This window comes from Triticum urartu, chromosome 2 (genome assembly GCF_003073215.2).
Source record: "Triticum urartu cultivar G1812 chromosome 2, Tu2.1, whole genome shotgun sequence".
NCBI classification, from domain to species: Eukaryota; Viridiplantae; Streptophyta; class Magnoliopsida; order Poales; family Poaceae; genus Triticum; species Triticum urartu.
Window position 1 is genome coordinate 224,654,824 of NC_053023.1, and position 19,013 is coordinate 224,673,836.

Sequence of the window (19,013 nt, forward strand, 5' to 3'; positions counted from 1 at the left end):
CGCCATTTACCGGGCGCTGGACGGCCACCACCTCCTATGACGCATATATGGGGACACACCCAAAGAAGTTAATGGCGATGACAAAAAAGACCCAGTGGAAGATAAACCTCCCGAGACACAGCCAAAGCGCTGACGACAGCGGCGCCGTTCTAAGTCACGCCGTGAGAAAGACAGCAATACTGACACGGGAGAAAATAATACTCTAGACGATGTCGAAGACAATGAAGACCCCGTTGAGCCAACTTCTAGACAGGACGAATGGGAAGATGGGCGAGTCAGCCCTGATGAACATGCCGTACACGAAGATGTGGAGGACAGCAATTATCTTCCAGTCTCCGAGGATGAGGTCAGCCTCGGTGTCGAAGACTTTATCGTGCCTGAGGAACCTCTCGAGCAGGAGCGCTTTAAGCAATAGCTAATAGCCACTGCAAGGAGCCTAAAAAAGAAGCAGCAGCAACTTCAAGTTGATCAAGATCTGCTCAACGATAGATGGACTGATGTCCTGGAAGCAGAAGAATACGGCCTCGAATGCCCAACCAAATGTTACCCAAAGCGTAAACTGCTACCCCAATTTGATTACGAGGCACTTGAGCCCGCACCATCAGCGCGCAATGTGACTGATCGACCACCACGCGACCGGGACAAAACTGCAACTCAAGCCGAACACCAGCCCGTACTACCTCGCGGTAAAGGCAGGAAGAAAACAGCTCGGGCATACACGTATGATCTCCGGCAGGGCCTGAAGAATAAAGCAGGTCTGGCCAGATCGATCTACGGATCACGGGGGCGTGCCCCGACGCACGACGACGGCTATCAAGCCGAACATGGCAAGCACAACTATGTCCGAGCCGAAAATCGCAGACGGACTCCATCCAAACTACGTCGCGACCTAGCCTGATATAGAGGCGCCGCACACCCCCTCTGCTTCACTGATGAAGTAATGGAACATGAATTCCTAGAAGGTTTCAAACCCTTGAATATCGAATCATATGATGGAACCACAGATCCTGCGGTATGGATTGAAGACTTTATTCTCCATATTCACATGGCCCGCGGCGATGATCTTCATGCCATCAAACACCTACCCCTAAAACTCAAGGGGCCAGCCTGACACTGGCTGAACAGTCTGCCTGAAAACTCCATTGGCAGCTGGGAGGACTTGGAGGAAGCCTTCCTTGACAACTTCCAAGGTACATATGTTCGACCTCCGGATGCCGACGACTTGAGTCACATAATCCAACAGCCCGGAGAGTCAGCCAGGAAATTCTGGACTAGATTCTTAACCAAAAAGAACCAGATCGTCGACTGTCCGGATGCCGAAGCCCTAGCGTCCTTTAAACATAGCATCCGGGATGAAAGGCTCACCCAACACCTCAGCCAAGAAAAGCCGAAGTCCATGGCAGCCCTCACAGCACTCATGACCCGCTTTTGCACGGGCGAAGATAGCTGGCTAGCCCGTAGCAATAACAATACAAGTGAACCTGGCACTTTGGAAGCCAGAAATAGCAATGGCAAGCCCCGACACAACAAACACAAGCATCGAAGTAACGATGATAATACCAATGACACGACGGTTAACGCCGGATTCAGTGGCTCCAAGACCGGCCAGCGGAAGAAGCCATATAAAAGAAATAATTAGGGCCCTTCTAGCCTGGACCACATACTCGATCGCCCATGTCAGATCCATGGCACCCCTGATAAACCAGCCAATCATACCCACAGGAGTTTTTGGGTCTTCAAACATGCCGGCAAGTTAAATGCCTAAGACAAGGAGAAGGGGTCGCAAAGCGAGAACGATGACGAGGAGCCCCGTCCACTGAACACAGGGGGACAGAAGAAGTTTCCCCCTCAAATCAAAATGGTGAACATGATATATGCTACCCACATCCCCAAGAGGGAGCGCAAGCGCGCGCTCAGGGACGTCTATGCGATAGAGCCAGTCGCCCCAAAATTCAACTCATGGTCTTCCTACCCGATAACTTTCGATCGCAAGGACCACCCAACCAGTATCCATCACGACGGTTCAGCCGCACTGGTCCTTGACCCAATCATTGATGGATTCCATCTTACGCAGGTCCTCATGGATGGTGGCAGTAGCCTAAACCTGCTCTATCAGGATACAATGCGCAAAATGGGTATTAATCCCTCAAGGATCAAGCCCACAAAGACTACCTTTAAAGGAGTCATACCAGGTGTAGAGGCCCGCTGTACAGGCTCAATCACACTAGAGGTTGTCTTCGGATCCCCGGACAACTTCCGAAAAGAGTTGATCTTCGATATCGTCCCCTTCCGCAGTGGCTATCACGCGCTGCTCGGACGAACCGCATTTTCTCGATTCAATGCGGTGCCACACTATGCTTATCTCAAGCTCAGGATGCCCGGACCGCGCGGCGTCATAACAGTCAATGGAAATACATAATGCTCCCTCCGTACTGAGAAGCACATCGCTGCTTTAGCAGCAGAAATACAGAGCGGTCTCTCCAAACAGAACCTCAATTCGGCGGCCGAGCTCCCGGACATCGTCAAATGAGTCCTGACTACTCCGTAGCAGGATAGCCCAGCTTGTCAAGAGCTCAACTAGTAATTCGGCCTCCATCCCAGCCCCTACAAAGTGCCGGCGTTCGTACCGCGCATACATAACTACGCACTCAAAATACCATGAGCATAGATGGAGGCATAACTAGATTGTGATTCACAAAACGGCTCGACCTACCTTGGCGCCCTCATACCTTCAGCTTTTTTCTTTCCTTTTCTTCCTTTTCAGGTTTCTTTTCCACAAGCCTTTTCCGACGGCCTGATAACAGGACCTTTCGAAAGGATAGACACACCAACACGGCACAAAGCACTGACGTATAAGGGAATTTCTAGGTGGTCTCTTTAACAATCACTCTACCTGTTTTCTAGACCCGCACGCAGCTCTCCCTTGGTTGTGGCATATTAAATAGGCATGTTTCTTATTGCACTACTTGTACAAATATGCTTCGACGTATTAATCAAACTATAATGGAAACAGTTTGCAGCCCAACTTCTGTGGCACTAGTTTGTTCTCTTGATAATCTTATCAAATCGCACCTGTACACTTTGGTACGCTTTAGTCTGCCAGGGGCTTCATTGTGCCCCATAATACGACAACAAAGTCCGAACACTTTTTACAGTATAGTTTGGCACCCCGAATTTAGCATTATATGCATTGGCTCCGAATCATGTCTTTGGTCAATAGTTGGGTTGCCCGGCTCCTGTGCTTACTACCTTACATTCCGCTATATCGACTAGGGTAGTAAAGGGAGAACTACTATGATTGTGTCCTGGTTTATCCAGATGAGCACATCAGTAGAGAAAGCCGAAAACTGACTGTCATGATGCGGCGTGAGCCGGTCAGCTCTTCGGAGGTTTCAAATCTTTAGTGATTTTGTCCGCATTATGTGACGAATCGGTTCGTATCCGATCAGGTGTCTACAGCACCCTAGTTCGGATACTAGGGGTTGCGCCTAAATTTTCTGGTCAAACTCCTATGGCTAAGTGAGGGTGATAAAGCCACATAGTCCGATTGCCTGGTTCATTGCGCTAAATACCTCCTTTAAGGACAAATTCTTGGATAAAGAGTGTTTAGATTAATCCCGAACACCCCCGTACTACCTATGTGGGGGCTGAAGCCGACAAATGGACAACTCTCAGACTTGATAAAACGGCCGCACAGGAGGCAAAATTTTAAATAATAAACAACAAAGCATTATATTACATATTAGCCTTGTTTTCATCATATAGGACGGGATTACATGAATGTATTCATTCAAAAACAATGTCCTCAGCACATTGCTCCGCCACAATGCGGGATCCCTTCAGAACATCTTCAAAATACTGCTCGGGCGTGCGGTGCTCCTTGCCCGTGGGCGGTCCTTCGGTCGCGAGCTTGACAGCGTCCATCTTCGCCCATTGTATCTTGACACGGGCGAAGGCCATCCGCGCACCTTCTATGCAGACCGACCGCTTGATGGCGTCAAGCTGAGGGCAGGCATTGACCAGCCGCTTCACAAGGCCGAAGTAGCTGCCGGGTATAGCTTCTGCAGGCCACAGCCGGATTATTAAATCCTTCATGGCCAGTTCGGCCACCCTATGCAGCTCGACCAACTATTTTAGCTGGTTGCTAAAGGGCACCGGATGTTCTGGCGCAAGGTATTGCGACTAGAACAACTTCTCCATTTAGCTCCCATCTTCGGCTCGGAAGAATTCCGCAGCGTCAGAAACACTGCGCGGCAAATCCGCAAACGCCCTTGGAGAACTCCAAATCTGGGTCAGTAAGAGATACCTCTTGCTCACATGCTTGCTTTGCATAATAAAAGCCTTACCCGCCGCGATCTTCTTGGCCTCTTGGATCTCCCGGAGGGCGTCTTGGGCTTCGGCCCGGGCCTCTTGTGCGCTTTCGCGGGCCTTAGAGAGTTCAGACTCTTGGTCTATATTCTGGCGCTCCAAGGACTCTTAGTCTGTATTCTGGCGCTCCAAGGACTCGCATTTCTTCACGGCGTCCTGGAGCTCCTGCTGGACCTCACCAACCCTGGCCTCATGCTTTTCTCGGGCGCCTTTTTCCTTTCCCGCTCTCTCCTCGGCCTCGGCCAGTGCCTTCTTGAGGGCCTCCACCTCGGTCGCCGCCCCTACGAAAATGATTGAATACCTTGATTGTCCTCCAGCTGCTTTCTCGCACGACCGAGCTCTTCCTCGGTATGCTCCAGCCTCTGCTTTAGTTCGGCGACTTCGGCAACATGAGAAGTCGCGGCTAGCAGCGACGCCTAATTATTCACATAGACATACATGGTTAGTCTCCCGCAAAAAACTATTTGATCCTCTGTTCAGCTTTCTTTCCGCACCCCGAACAGAGTCTCAGCGGCTACTATCTATACTGTGACTTTCTTTTCACAAATTGCATTGCTTACCTCAAAGCCTGTTAAAAGGCTTGTGCAGGCTTCGGTCAGTCCGCTCTTCACGGACTGGATCCTCTCAATCACCACACCCATGAGGGTGCGGTGTTCCTCAACGATGGAAGTGCTTCGCAGCGCTTCCAGTAGAGTATCCGGTGCCTCTGGTTGGACAGAGGTCACCGGCGGAATGGTCACACCTCCTTCGATGAAGGAGGCTGCTTGCCGGATTCTGGAGCCGTATAGGACTCCGGGACCATATTTGGCTGGGGGGGCGAATTGGACATGGCCCCCATCGCCAGTCTCCATGGGGATCTGCTCCCCCATGTGTTCGGCGGTTGAGGTCTCGCTCTCTAGCGCCGTCCTGACGGCCTCCTGCGTCTCTCCCTAGCCGGGGATCCTTCGGGACAACACCTTGGTGTCATCCATGGCCCTGGGAGAGGAGGCCATCGGAGGGGGCCTGCTATCCATCACCTTCGGGTCCAGTGAGTTCCCCGAAGGCGAGGGTCACTCAAGGGCGGAATGAGCTAGACTGCAAATGCATGATTAGACATGTTAAAATTATGGAGTAAAGAGGCAGATATATGGATGCGTCAGGGTCTTCGGATACTCATGATTCGGCCAGGGGCTTATCTCGAGGACACCGTTCTGGGCTGTTATCGACGTCCCATGCGAAGCTATCTTCGAGGGAAGCCTTTCCCTTCTTGGACGCCTCCGCTTCCAGATCTGTGGAGGCCACCCTCTTCTTTCCCCCCTCGGGGAGGGGGAAGTTGCTTTCATCCTCCTCTTCCTCCTCCTCATCGTCTTCAGCGGCGGAGTGAGTTTCAGCGTCTTCGGACGCTACGTCTGAAGTACCCTTGGGACGGAGGCCACCTCTGGTCCCCTTGGCCTTCTTCTTGGCCTTCTTCTCCGGCGCCTTGTAGGGCGCCGGAATCAGCATCTTCGTCAGACGCGGGATGGCTGGATCCTCGGGGAGCAGAACCGGACACTGAATCTGCTCCGCCTACTTCATCCAAGCCTAAAGAAACAAATGGGGAAGTTCGGACACCCTCCTTGTATAAGCAAGTAAGGAATACACCTTAAAACAACGGAAAACTTACCAAACTGGCTTGATGGGCCAGGTCGTGCCCACGGTCCTCGGTGGTCTTCGACCACGTCTCGTTGGCCTTGAAGAGAACCTTACAAATATCTTCGTATGTAGTTTCAAAGAACCATTGCAGGGTCTTGTGCTCGGCTGGATCGAACTGCCATAGGTGGCATGCCCGGCTCTGGCATGGAAGGATCCGATGGACTAGCATCACCTGAATCACATCGACAAGCTTGACGTTCTTGTCCATCATGCTCCTGATGCGCGTCTGGAGCACTGTTAGCTCGTCCGACGAAGACCAATCCAGGCCCTTCTCTTGCCAGGAGGTGAGCCGCATTGGGGCCCCGGATTTGAATTCGGGAGCCGCGGCCCAGGTAGTGTCGCGGGGCTCGGTGACGTAGAACCACAACTTCTGCCACCCCTTGACGGTCTCCACGAAGGTGCCTTTGGGCCACGGGACGTTGGACATTTTGCTCACCATGGCGCCTCCGCACTCTGCGTGTTCGCCGCCCACCACCTTCGGCTTTACATTGAAGGTCTTCAGCCACAATCCGAAGTGGGGTGGATGTGTAGGAAAGCCTCACACACGATGATGAATGCCGAGATGGTGAGGATGGAATTGGGGGCCAGATCATGGAAATCCAGCCCATAGTAGAACATGAGCCCGCAGATGATGGGGTGAAGTGGGAATCCCAGCCCACGGACGAAGTGGGGGATGAAAACTACCCTCTCATGGGGCTCTGGGGTAGGGACGATCTGTCCCTCGGTCGAAAGCCGATGGGCGACCTCCTTGGTCAAATATCCACCCCCCCCCCGAAGTTGGGTGATGTCCTTCTCCTTGACGGTGGAGGCCATCCACTTGCCCTGCGCTCCGGACATGGTTGGAGTGCTCTCTTCGGGCAGGAAAGACTTAGGCACTAGAGCTCGAGAGTGGGTAGGCGGAAAGAGAGAAGGCGTGGGTGAAAGAGGTGAATCCTTATCTCCTTATAAAGGCAGTGAATATCAAGCGCCTCCCCACTCGTCATAAAACTCGCCTATTCCCTAGGGGCCGTGCAGGCGGCATGGTTGGATTACCCATACCCGTATTGATGAGAATCCCGCAATGAGGGGACACGATCTCTTCTTTGACAAGACATGCCAAAAAAGCCGCATCTTGAAATATGGAGCGGCAGGCCGAAAAACGGTTCAAAATAATAACCGGGCAGGGACGTGATATCACATTACAAAAAAAATTCAGCAGATTGGACTCGTGAAATATTATACACTCTAAAGTGGTGTGTAGTACTTGTTTTGCAGATCCGGACGCGTTCGAAGACTGTTGGAGTATTCGGAGCAGGAACCCGCCTTGCAATGTCAAAGACAATCTGCGTGCCGGACACCTCGTCATTGAAGCCTGGTTCGGGGGCTACTAAGGGAGTCCTAGACTGAGGGGTCCTCGGGTGTCTGCCTGTTGGACATGGGTCGAACTGATGGGCTATGAAGATACGAGACCGAAGACTCTCACCTGTGTCCAGATGTGACTCTCCTTGGCGTCGATGGCCAGTTTGGTGTTCGGATATGAAGATTCCTTTCAATATAACCGACTTTGTATAACCCTAGTCTCCTTCGGTGTCTATATAAGCCGGAAGGTTTAGTCCGTAGAGATGATCATAATCACGTAGGCTAGGCTTCTAGGGTTTTAGCCATTATGATCTCGAGGTAGATCAACTCTTGTAATACTCATATTCATCAAGATCAATCAAGCAGGAAGTAGGGTATTACCTCCATAGAGAGGGCCCGAACCTGGGTAAACATCGTGTCCCGTGTCTCCTGTTACCATCGACCTTAGACGCACAGTTCGGGACCCCCTACCCGAGATCCGTCGGTTTTGACACCGACAGGTACGCCTTCTATCACAGATCCGAAGGCAAGATATTCGTTGCTAAGAATGGGTCCTTTCTAGAGAAGGAGTTTCTCTCGAAAGAAGTGAGTGGGAGGAAAGTAGAACTTGATGAGGTAATTGTACCTTCTCCCGAATTGGAAAGTAGTTCATCACAGAAATCAGTTCCAGTGATTCCTACACCAATTAGTGAGGAACCTAATGATGATGATCATGAAACTTCAGATCAAGTTACTACCGAACCTCGTAGGTCAACCAGAGTACGATCCGCACCAGAGTGGTACGGTAATCCTGTTCTGGAAGTCATGTTACTTGACCATGACGAACCTACAAACTATGAGGAAGCGATGATGAGCCCGAATTCCGCGAAATGGCTTGAGGCCATGAAATCTGAGATTGGATCCATGTATGAGAACAAAATGTGAACTTTGGTTGACTTGCCCGATGACCTGCAAGCCATAGAGACTTGTTGCGAAAGAAGACTGACGTTGACGGTAATGTTACTGCCTACAAATCTCGACTTGTTGTGAAAGGTTTTCGACAAGTTCAAGGGGTTCACTACGATGAGACCTTCTCACCCATAGCGATGCTTAAGTTGTCTGAATCATGTTAGCAATAGTCGCATTTTATGATTATGAAATTTGGCAAGTGGATGTCAAAACTGCATTCCTTAATTGATATCTTAAAGAAGAGTTGTATATGATGCAACTAGAAGGTTTTGTCGATCCTAAAGGTGCTAACAAAGTGTGCAAGCTCCAGCGATCCATTTATGGACTGGTGCAAGCCTCTCGGAGTTGGAATATACACTTTGATAGTGTGATCAAAGCATATGGTTTTGTACAGACTTTTGGATAAGCCTGTATTTACAAGAAAGTGAGTGGGAGCTCTGTAGCATTTCTAATATTATATGTGGATGACATATTGCTGATTGGAAATAATACAGAATTTCTAGATAGCATAAAAGGATACTTGAATAAGAATTTTTCAATGAAAGACCTCGGTGAAGCTGCTTACACATCGGGCATCAAGATCTATAGAGATAGATCAAGACGCTTAATTGGACATTCACAAAGCACATACCTTTATAAAGTTTTCAGGAAGTTCAAAATGGATCATTCAAAGAAAGGGTTCTTGCCTGTGTTACAAGGTGTGAAGTTGAGTCAGACTCAATGCCCGACCACTGTAGAAGATAGAGAGAAAATGAAAGTCATTCCCTATGCCTCAGCCATAGGTTCTATCATGTATGCAATGTGGTGTACCAGACCTGATGTGTGCCTTGCTATAAGTTTAGTAGGGAGGTACCAAAGTAATCCAGGAGCGAATCACTGGACATCGGTAAGAACATCCTGAAATACCTGAAAAATACTAAGGATATGTTTCTCATTTATGGAGGTGACAAAGAGTTTGTCGTAAATGGTTACGTCGATGGAAGCTTTGACACTGATACAGATGATTCTAAGTCACAAACCGGATACGTATTTATATTGAATGGTGGAGCTGTCAGTTGGAGCAGTTCCAAGTAGAGCGTCATGGTGGGATCTATGTGTGAAGCGGAGTACATAGCTGCTTCGGAAGCAGCAAATGAAGGAGTCTGGATGAAGGAGTTCATATCCGATCTAGGTGTAATACCTAGTGCATCGGGTCCAATGAAAATCTTTTGTGACAATACTGGAGAAATTGCCTTAGCAAAGGAATCCAGATTTCACAAGAGAACCAAACACATCAAGAGACGCTTCAATTCCATCCGCGATCATGTCAAGGAGGGAGACATATAGATTTGCAAAATACATACAGATGTGAATGTTGCAAACCCATTGACTAAGCCTCTCTCATGAGCAAAACATGATTAGCACCAAGACTCCATGGGTGTTAGAATCATTACTATGTAATATAGATTATTGACTCTAGTGCAAGTGGGAGACTGAAGGAAATATGCCATAGAGGCAATAATAAATTTGTTATTTATATTTCCTTTATCATGATAAATATTTATTATTCATGCTAGAATTGTATTTACTGAAAACTTAGTACATGTGTGAATACATAGACAAAACAGAGTGTCCCTAGTATGCCTCTACTTGACTAGCTCGTTAATCAAAGATGGCTAAGTTTCCTGACCATAGACATGTGTTGTCATTTGATGAACGGGATCACATCATTATAGAGTGATGTGATGGACAAGACCCATCCGTTAGCTTAGCATTATGATCGTTTAGTTTTATTGCTATTGCTTTCTTCATGACTTATACATATTCCTCTGACTATGAGATTATGCAACTCCCGAATACCGGAGGAACACCTTGTGTGCTATCAAACGTCACAATGTAACTGGGTGATTATAAAGATGCTCTATAGGTGTCTCTAAAAGGTGTTTGTTGAGTTGGCATAGATCAAGATTAGGATTTCTCACTCTGAGTATCAGAGGGGTATCTCTGGGCCCTCTCGGTAATGCGCATCATTATAAGCCTTGCAAGCAATGTGACTAATGAGTTAGTTACGGGATGATGCACTACGGAATGAGTAAAGATACTTGCTGGTAACGAGATTGACCTAGGTATGAGGATACCGACGATCGAATCTCGAGCAAGTAACATACCGATGACAAAGGGAATGATGTATGTTGTTATGCGGTTTGACCGATAAAGATCTTCATAGAATACGTAGGAACCAATATGAGCATCAAGGTTCTGCTATTGGTTATTGACCGGAGATGTGTCTCAGTCATGTATACATAGTTTTTGAACCCATAGGGTCCGCGCGCTTAACGTTCGATGACGATTTGTATTATGAGTTATATGTTTTGGTGACCGAAGTTTGTTCGGAGTCCTGGATGAGATCATGGAGATGGCGAAGAGTCTCGAAATGGTCGAGAGGTAAAGATTCATATATTGGAAGGTTATATATGGACACCGGAATGTTTCCGATAAGGTTCGGGGATTTATCGGAGTACCGAGAGGCTATCCAAACCCCCCGAGAAAGTTAATCGGCCTAATGGGCCATAGTGGAGAGGAGGCAGGCCACGGGAGGAGGCGCGCACCCCCCCCCCCTTGCCCAATTGGAATTGGACAAGGGGAGTGATGACCCACAAGTATAGGGGATCTATCGTAGTCCTTTCGATAAGTAAGAGTGTCGAACCCAACGCGGAGCAGAAGGAAATGACAAGCGGTTTCCAGCAAGGTATTCTCTGCAAGTACTGAAATAAGTGGTCACAGATAGTTTTGTGATAAGATAATTTGTAACGAGCAACAAGTAACAAAAGTAAATAAGGTGCAGCAAGGTGGCCCAATCCTTTTTGTAGCAAAGGACAAGCCTGGACAAACTCTTATATAATGTAAAGCGCTCCCGAGGACACATGGGAATATCGTCAAGCTAGTTTTCATCACGCTCATATGATTCGCGTTCGGTACTTTGATAATTTGGTATGTGGGTGGACCGGTGCTTAGGTGCTGCCCTTACTTGGACAAACATCCCACTTATGATTAACCTCTATTGCAAGCATTCGCAAATACAACAAAAGTATTAAGGTAAACCTAACCATAGCATGAAATGTATGGATCCAATTCAGCCCCTTACGAAGCAACGCATAAACTAGGGTTTAAGCTTCTGTCACTCTAGCAACCCATCATCTACTTATTACTTCCCAATGCCTTACTCTAGGCCCAACCAATGGTGAATTGTCATGTAGTCGACGTTCACATAACACCACTAGAGGAGAGACAACATACATCTCATAAAAATATCGAACGAATACCAAATTCACATGACAACTAATAGCAAGACTTCTCCGATGTCCTCAGGAACAAAAGTAACTACTCACAAAGCATAAACATGTTCATAATCAGAGGGGTATTAATGTGGATATAGGATCTGAACATATGATCTTCCACCAATTAAACCAACTAGCATCAACTACAAGGAGTAATTAACACTACTAGCAACCTACTAGCACCAATCCCGGACTTGGAGACAAGAATTGGATACAGGAGGTGAACTAGGGTTTTGAGATGAGATGGTGCTGATGAAGATGTTGATGGAGATTGCCCTCTCCCGATGAGAGGAGCATTGGTGATGATGATGGCGATGATTTCCCCCTCCGGGAGGGAAGTTTCCCCGGCAGAACAGCCCCGCCAGAACCCTAGATTGGCTCCGCCAAGGTTCCGCCTCGTGGCGGCGGAGTTTCGTCCGAGAAGATGGCTTATGATTTGTTCCCATCGAAAGAGTCCATATAGGAGAAGATGGTCATCGGAGGGCCACCAAGGGGCCCACGAGGTAGGGGCGCGCCCAGGGGGGTAGGGCGCGCCCCCCACCCTCGTGGGCAGGGTGTGCCCCCTGGTGAAGTTCTTGCGCTCAATGTTTTTTCTTTATTTGGAAAACATCATCCGTGAAGTCTCAGGACTTTTGGAGATGTGCAGAATAGGTCTCTAATATTGGCTCCTTTTCCAGCCAGAATCACAGCTGCCGGCATTCTCCCTCTTTATGTAAACCTTGTAAAATAAGAGAGAATAGGCATAAGTATTGTGACATAATTTGTAATAACAGCCCATAATGCAATAAATATTGATATAAAAGCATGATGCAAAATGGACGTACCAACTCCCCCGAGCTTAGACCTCGCTTGTCCTCAAGCGAAAAGCCGAAATCGAAAAATATGTCCACATGTTTAGAGATGAAGGTGTCGATAAAAATAAAATACGGACATGAGGGCATCATGATCATTCTTAGAACAACTACTTATATAATTCTTGTCATATGATATCTTATGCTAGAGTAATAATTCAGTCACATTATCAAGTATGAATCGAAAACTTCATTGAAAACTAACAAACTATAATCTCAGTCATTGAGGCAATTGCAATTTATCATAACATAGGAAAGAGTCAATGTATAAGAGCTTTTCAGCAAGTCCACATACTCAACTATCATATAGTCTTTCACAATTGCTGACACTCAGGCAATACTTATGGGTATGGAGTTTTAATCGGACATAGAGAAAGATAGGGGCTTATAGTTTTGCCTCCCAATGTTTTACCTCAAGGGTAATGTCAACAGTAATAATTCATGAAAATCCACATCCAATTAGCCATATATACCGGGATCTTTCCAACATATTGTTCTTGCCAAAGGGTAAAATGTAAAAAGGAAGGGTGAAGATCACCATGACTCAGTAAAGGAGATAAAAGTAAAAGATAGGCCCTTCGTAGAGGGAACCAGAGGTTGTCATGCGCTTTTATGGTTGGATGCACAAAATCCTAATGTGAAAGAACATCACTTTATATTGCCACTTGTGATATGGACCTTTATTATGCAGCATGTCGCTTTTATTACTTCCATATCACACGATCGTATAAAGCTTATTTCCTCCACACCAATCAATCATACATATTTAGAGAGCAATATTTTTATTGCTTGCACCGATGACAACTTACTTGATGGATCTCACTCAATCCACGGGTAGGTATGGTGGACTCTCATGGCAAAACTGGTTTAAGGGTATTTGGAAGCACAAGTAGTATCTCTACTTGGTGCAGTGAATTTGGCTAGCATGAGGGAGAAAGGCAAGCTCAACATGTTGGAGGATCCAAGATGATATAATTTATCTCAGATGTAAGAAAACATAACCCATGATGTTGTCTTCCTTGTGCAATGTCAACTCTTTAGCATGTCATATTTTAACGAGTGCTCATAATCATAAAAGATGTCCAAGATAGTATATTTATATGTGAAGACCTCTCTTTCTTTATTACTTCCTATTAATTGCAACGATGACCAAAACTATGTTTGTTAACCCTCGATAACTTTCATTCATCATACTCTTTCTATGTGAGCTCATTACTCTCCATAAGACTCACATGATCTCTTTGTTTCTTTTTATTTCTTTCTCTTTTCCTTTATTCACTTGGGATCATGGAAAAAATAATCAAGCCCTTGAATCAACACTAATCTTTATTATATAGCTCATGGAGTCGATTACATAGAAGGATAATAAAGCAAAACTCACAACTAGATCATACTAAGAACTCAAAAGGATCGAACTAAGAAAAATGGTAAAGATAAAGGTGATGGTGATACGATACCGGGGCACTCCCCCAAGCTTGGCAGTCGCCAAGCGGAGTGCCCATACCAGATACTCAATTCTTCTTTGTTGGAGGAGACGGTGGTGATGTTGTTGATGGCGTAGGCTTGTCGTCCTTCTTCCAAGGCATAGGCTTACCATCATAGAAGGATGACAGAGTCTCCGGGATCCTCAAATCTGCAGCCAAACTCATCCTTTTGAATATATATTCATACTCACAGTTTTGGTTTTGCAGGTCATAGATTTGAGCTTGGAGGTGCTCAATTTTCTCGTGAAGCTTGAAGATGGTCTCCCCGATGTTGTCGGCATCCAGCTTGTGTTTGTTGGTGAACCCTGCGATCATCATGTAGTTGGAGTTGAGTCCACGCTCCACCACCCCCTGACACTTTAAAACTTGTTGCTCCATTGCTTCGAGCCTCGTCTCCACGCTTCCGGTCCCCTTCGGTCCCTCAGCATCACGGATGTCCAGCAACCCATCACGCATCTCAATGGTTTGAGGGTGTCGCTTCACCTCCACTAGGTAAGGGTTGATGACCTTCTCGAAGAACTTGTCCTTGGGTGCACTTGGAGACGTGATGATAATCTAGATCTGTCAGAAAAACAACTCGAAACAAAGACAAGAGATTTTTGTGTAATACGGGAGTCAAAACTCCCGGGAGGTTATATAATGAATTTTTACCGACCAAAATACGTGTCCTGTCAGAAAATGGAGTCCGGAGAGCACACGAGGTGCCCACGAGGTAGGGGGCGTGCCCAGGGGGTAGGGCGCGCCCTCCACCCTCGTGGGGCCCTCGTGTCTTTTCCGGACTGCTGCTTATTTTTCTATTTTTCTAAATATTCCAAAACGGAGAAATATTGCCTTAAAAACTGTTTTGGAGTCGGTTTACTTACCGTACCACATACCTATTCCTTTTTGGAGTCTGAAACGTTCCGGAAAGTGTCCTTTATGTACTCCTCCGAGGTTATGGTTTCGATAACATTGGTTTCAACATTTATGGGATTACCTGAGATATAATGTTTGATTCTTTGACCATTTACCACCTTCGGATTTGTGCCTTCGAAGTTGTTGATTTTTATGGCACCGGAACGGTAGACCTCCTCGATAACGTAGGGACCTTCCCATTTAGAGAGAAGTTTCCCTGCAAAAAATCTTAAACGAGAGTTGTATAGCAATACATAATCACCTACATTAAACTCACGATTTTGTATCCTTTTATCATGCCACCTTTTAACCTTTTCTTTAAACAACTTGGCATTTTCGTAGGCTTGGGTTCTCCATTCATCAAGTGAATTAATATCAAATAACCTCTTCTCACTGGCAAGTTTAAAATCATAATTTAGTTCTTCAATAGCCCAATAAGCCTTGTGTTCTAGTTCGAGAGGTAAGTGACATGATTTTCCATAGACCATTTTATACGGAGACATGCCCATAGGATTTTTATATGCAATTCTATAGGCCCATAATGCATCATCAAGTTTCTTGGACCAATTCTTTCTGGACCTATTAACAGTCTTTTGCAAAATTAATTTGAGTTCTATATTACTCAATTCTACTTGACCACTAGACTGAGGGTGATAAGGGGATGCAATTCTATGATTAACATCATATTTAGCAAGCATTTTACGGAAAGCGCCATGAATAAAATGTGAACCACCATCAGTCATTAAATGTCTAGGGACTCCAAACCTTGGAAAGATAACTTCTTTAAGCATTTTAATAGAAATGTTATGATCAACACTACTAGTTGGAATAGCTTCTACCCACTTAGTAACATAATCAACATCAACTAAAATATGTGTATAACCATTAGAGGAAGGAAAAGGTCCCATATAGTCAAAGCCCCAAACATCAAATGGTTCAATAACAAGTGAATAATTCATAGGCATTTGTTGACGTCTACTAATATTACAAATTCTTTGACATTCATCACAAGATAAGACAAACTTACAGGCATCCTTGAAGAGAGTAGGCCAATAAAAACCAGATTGTAGTACCTTATGTGCGGTTCTATCTCCAGCATGGTGCCCTCCATAAGCTTCAGAGTGACACTTGCGTAGGATCTGTTCCTGTTCATGCTCAGGTACACAACGTCTAATAACACCATCTACTCCTTTATAAAGATGTGGGTCATCCCAAAAGTAATGCCTCAAATCATAGAAGAACTTTTTCTTTTGCTAGTATGTGAAACTAGGTGGTATAAACTTAGCAACAATGTAATTAGCATAATCAGCATACCATGGAGCAGTATGAGAAGCATTTATGACATTTAATTGCTCATCAGGAAAGCTATCATCAATAGGTAGTGGGTCATCAAGCACATTTTCTAACCTAGACAAGTTGTCTGCAATGGGGTTCTCGACTCCTTTTCTATCAACAATATGTAAATCAAATTCTTGAAGCAAGAGAACCCATCCAATAAGTCTAGGTTTAGCATCTTTCTTTTCCATAAGATATTTAATAGCAGCATTATCAGTGTGAATAGTTACTTTAGAATCAACAATATAGGGTCTAAACTTATCACAAGCAAATACAACTGCTAAGAATTCTTTTTCAGTAGTAGCATAATTTCTTTGACCATTGTCTAGAGTTTTACTAGCATATTGAATAACATTTAGTTTCTTATCAACTCTTTGTCCTAGAACAACACCTACAGCATAATCACTAGCATCACACATAATTTCAAAGGGTAAATTCCAATCAGGTGGCTGAACAATAGGTGCAGGGATCAATGCTTTCTTAAGTATTTCAAATGCTTCTACACAATCATCATCAAAAACAAATGGTATATCTTTTTGTAATAAATTAGTTAGAGGCCGAGAAATTTTTGGGAAGTCCTTAATGAACCTCCTATAAAAACCAGCATGACCACGGAAACTTCTTATACCTTTGATGTCCTTGGGACATGGCATCTTTTTAATAGCATCAACCTTGGCTTTATCAACTTCAATACCTCTTTCAGAAACTTTATGCCCCAAGACAATACCTTCATTAACCATAAAGTGGTACTTTTCCCAATTCAAGACAAGAATAGTTTCTTCACATCTCTGCAAAACTAGATCAAGGTTGCTCAAGCAATCATCAAAAGAAGATCCATAGACGGAAAAGTCGTCCATGAAAACCTCACAAATCTTTTCACAAAAGTCAGAGAATATAGCCATCATGCATCTTTGAAAGGTAGCAGGTGCATTGCATAAACCAAAAGGCATACGTCTATAAGCAAAAGTACCAAAAGGGCATGTAAAAATAGTCTTTGATTGATCTTTGGCTGATACAGGTATTTGAGAGAAGCCAGAATAACCATCTAGAAAGAAAAATGTGTATGTTTGGATAATCTTTCTAGCATTTGATCGATAAAAGGTAAGGGGTAATGATCCTTTTTAGTAGCCTTATTTAATCTGCGGAAATCAATTACCATCCTATAACCAGTAATAATTCTTTGAGGAATCAATTCATCTTTATCATTAGGAACAACAGTAATACCTCCCTTCTTAGGGACACAGTGGACAGGACTTACCCACTGACTATCAGCAACGGGGTAAATTATACCTGCCTCAAGGAGCTTTAGTATCTCCTTTCTTACCACTTCTTTCATTTTAGGATTCAGACGGCGTTGATGATCACGAACTGGTTTAGCATCTTCTTCCAAATTAATTTATGTTGGCATCGAGTGGGACCAATGCCCTTAAGATCATCAAGAGTATACCCAATAGCAGCACGGTGCTTCTTCAGAATTTTCAATAATCTCTCTTCTTCATGTTCCGAAAGGTTAGCACTAATAATAACAGGATATATCTTTTTCTCATCAAGATAAGCATATTTAAGAGTATCCGGTAATGGTTTAAGCTCAAACACAGGATCACCCTTGGGTGGAGGAGGATCTCCTAGGATTTCAACAGGTAAATTATGTTTCAGAATAGGTTCCTGTTTAAAGAATACTTCATCTAATCCCCTTCTTTCATTCATAAACATATCATTTTCATGGTCTAGTAAATATTGTTCTAAAGGATCACTAGGATGTACGGCAATAGACACAAGACCAATAATTTCATCTTTACTAGGTAATTCTTCTTCACGGTGTTGTCTACTAAATTTAGAAAAATTAAATTCATGAGTCATATCATCTAAACCGACAGTAACACCATCCCTTTTGCAATCCATGGTAGCATTAACAGTATTTAAGAAGGGTCTACCAAATATAATGGGACAAAAACTATCTTGTGGGGATCCAAGAACAAGAAAATCAGCAGGATATTTAGTTTTCCCACACAAGACTTCAACATCTCTAACAATTCCCATTGGTGAAATAGTATCTCTATTAGCAAGTTTAATTGTGACATCAATATCTCCCAACTCAATAGGTGCAATGTCATGCATAATTTCGTTGTATAAGTCAATAGGTATTGCACTAGCACTAGCACCCATATCACATAAGCCATGATAACAATGATCTCCTATTTTAACAGAAATAACAGGCATACCTACCATAGGTCTAGGTTTATCTGTATCACGGGGTTTAGCAATTCTAGCAGTTTCATCACAGAAATAAATAACATGCACATCTATATTATCAGACAAGAGATCTTTAACAATAGCAATATTAGGTTCAACTTTAACTTGCTCAGGAGGTGTATATGTTTTAATATTGCTTTTACGAACCACAGTTGAAGCTTTAGCATGATCCTTTAGCCTAACAGGGAAAGGTGGTTTCTCAACATCAGAAGTAGGAACAATAGGATCATTATAAGTAATAGTATTTTCTTCAACTTTAATAGGTGCAGCTACTTTTACTTCTATGGGAGGATGATATTTAAACCACTTCTCCTTGGGGAGATCAACATAGGCAGCAAAAGATTCACAGAAAGAAGCTACTATCTCAGAGTCAAATCCATATTTAGTGCTAAACTTACGAAAAATATCGGTATCCATAAAAGATTTAACACAATCAAAACTAGGTGTCATACATGACTCCTTACCATTGTCGAGGTCCCAATCTTCGGAGTTGCGTTTAATTCTTTCTAATAAATCCCATTTGAATTCAATAGTCTTCATCATAAAAGAGCCAA